This window comes from Dermacentor variabilis, chromosome 7, assembly GCF_050947875.1.
Source record: "Dermacentor variabilis isolate Ectoservices chromosome 7, ASM5094787v1, whole genome shotgun sequence".
Classification (NCBI taxonomy): domain Eukaryota; kingdom Metazoa; phylum Arthropoda; class Arachnida; order Ixodida; family Ixodidae; genus Dermacentor; species Dermacentor variabilis.
Window position 1 is genome coordinate 161,851,467 of NC_134574.1, and position 2,503 is coordinate 161,853,969.

Sequence of the window (2,503 nt, forward strand, 5' to 3'; positions counted from 1 at the left end):
TATATTGGTTTAGGTTGGCAGCTCTCATCTATATGAATGCACGGGAAGGAAGAAAGCGATCTTTCTAAGCGTTCATCCCACCGATTTCAGTGAGGTCTGTTGTATAAATGAAAAAGAATAAACAAGATACGACTGAGTGACTTTGGAAGAAAATGTTTAATTTACGCCGTATACATATTTCTATGTCAAAAAATTGAGAAAGAAATAAACGCGCATTTATTAAGTTTACAGCGCTGTAACTTAGCAATCATAAGCAATAGCACAATTTTGTCTATGGCGCCTAATTATACTTCTGAGGCGGATATATTATATACCGCTCAATTTTGTTGTGGTGGCTGGTGTATGTCGCCTTGAAAAAGACAAGCCCACTTGGCGAAGCGCTGGCTCCTGCATTTAGATTATTCTCGCTTTGCTCATCTTCTTGAATTTCCATCCCCGGCCTTCTCCGTGTTTTCCCTATACCACCCTTATATACGCTACAGTGTTTTTCTGAGTATGAGATTTGCGAAACCCTCGTAAACATTGGAACAATCTCACTTGAGCTGTAATATCAATTTGCCCACCTTATATGCTCTGCAGTTTACAGACTCATTTAGCATGGGGATGGGCGGCATGTCGTGGCTGAAGTTCAAACTGTATATGTAGCATTCGTAGAAAATTACTCAATATGAGAGTTTGGGTGGCGTTATACACCCGTTATACGCAATGTATGCCACGATTCCATGCTTCCTTCAAGGGAAGTGTACGCAGTCGATTCCGCGAAGTGATAGTGGCAAAGTGATATTGATGGACACTAAGGTTCGGACGAATTGAGCCCGATCCATGAATGGGGTGTGTCTAAACTTCATTGTAGTATGCTCTGCATTGCTACAGACGAACACTTTGCGTACGGCGCCTTCATCCTTGACGGGATATTTGACGTGCCGTGTTCCGACAGCAATAGTCAAAGAAAATTTATCTTTTCTGAATGTCTGCAGTCACATATATGGACTTGTGCGTGTACAGTGCGGTCCACATTTAAAGGGAACACTCCTACGCCTGCGTCTCTCACTTTGCCGGCGCCTTAACTGCAAGTGGCTACGGCAGAAATGTAAGTGCACTGCACAGGTGCGTCGAAAGGTGTGGAGGCGACCAACCACGGATAACCCTGCGCAAACCTAGGCGACTGTACCCTTGCGAGAGCGGAATATCCGGACGCGCACCGCCCTCAAGCATTGCTTTCACCAGTCGGCGATTCTGCACATCGAGTTGATCATTTTTTGTTGCCGGACAATCCAACATTAAAAGCAAAAAATGTCTGGGGTTAATTAACGCCGTAGTGGGGTACTCCGGGTTCATTTTGATCACCTAGAGTTCTCGAACGTGCAACTAAATCTAAGTACAAGAACGTACTTGCATTGCACCCGCATCCAAACGCGGCCACCGAGGCTGGGATCAAAGGCACGACCATCTGAGCTACCGCAGCGGGTAGAATTAAACATGACTGACTGTACAATGTATTAAGACGGCAAGCTGGGTGAGTTGGTGATTGAACATGTTCCTATAGGTGGGCAGCGCAACCCGGACGAAGGACGAGAGGAAGTACACAACACGAGCGCAGACTAACAACTGGTTTAATATTTCAAGCAACGGAGTATAATATACAGAAAATGTAAACACGTGTAAAATGACGTTTACAAGGGTGTTAGCCTATCTTGCCATTAAAAAAATCAGCTTCTTTATCCTGTAGAGTGATATAGTTGTAGAGTTGTGTACTTCCTCTCGTCCTTCGTCCGGGTTGCGCTGCGCACCTATAGGAACATGTACAATGCATATTTACTCGCTAATTAGGACGACATATAACACGCAGGAATAAACGCCCTGCCATTCTCTTAAGAGTCTTCGCTGCTCTGAAGTGTTCAATGCATTTGTACCAAACGTGCGTAATGTGACACATTTCTTAACAACCTCTCATATTTCGCGGTTTTCTTGCCAGGTGGCGCAAGTGGCCGACGACAGGCCGACACCAAGCGAGCAGTCCCTGGGTCCCGGAGTCGAGGGCAACGTCACCGGAGAGCCCGGACGCATGGCCTACTTCGAGTCGTGCCAGCTCGTGGCCGCGTACGCCACGCTCAAGCTGAGCTACGGCGTGGTCGCCGCGAAGCTCGACAGCTGGGTGTCATACACAGAGCCTAAGCTTCTCGCGGCCTTCGTGGAGCGCCTGCACGAGAACGTGTCGGCCACCTGCGTGGGGCTCTGGAACCCGCAGTGGGACGACTTCGGCGCTCTGTGCGGTTCCGATACCTACCCGCTTGCGCGAGCCGTGTTTCGGCACTTTAATGACACCCATTAAGACAGGCTGGGGGGGAGGGAGGCAGGGGGGGGGCGGCGTGCTATGGTGATGATCTCTTCGACGTCGCTGCAGAGCTGGACGCCCCATTGAGCGCGCACGCGTCGCACGCACCAGGGTGCCCTCGACGAGCCGTACGAGCCGAACGTGCGCGGACACTTCGACCGTCACCTC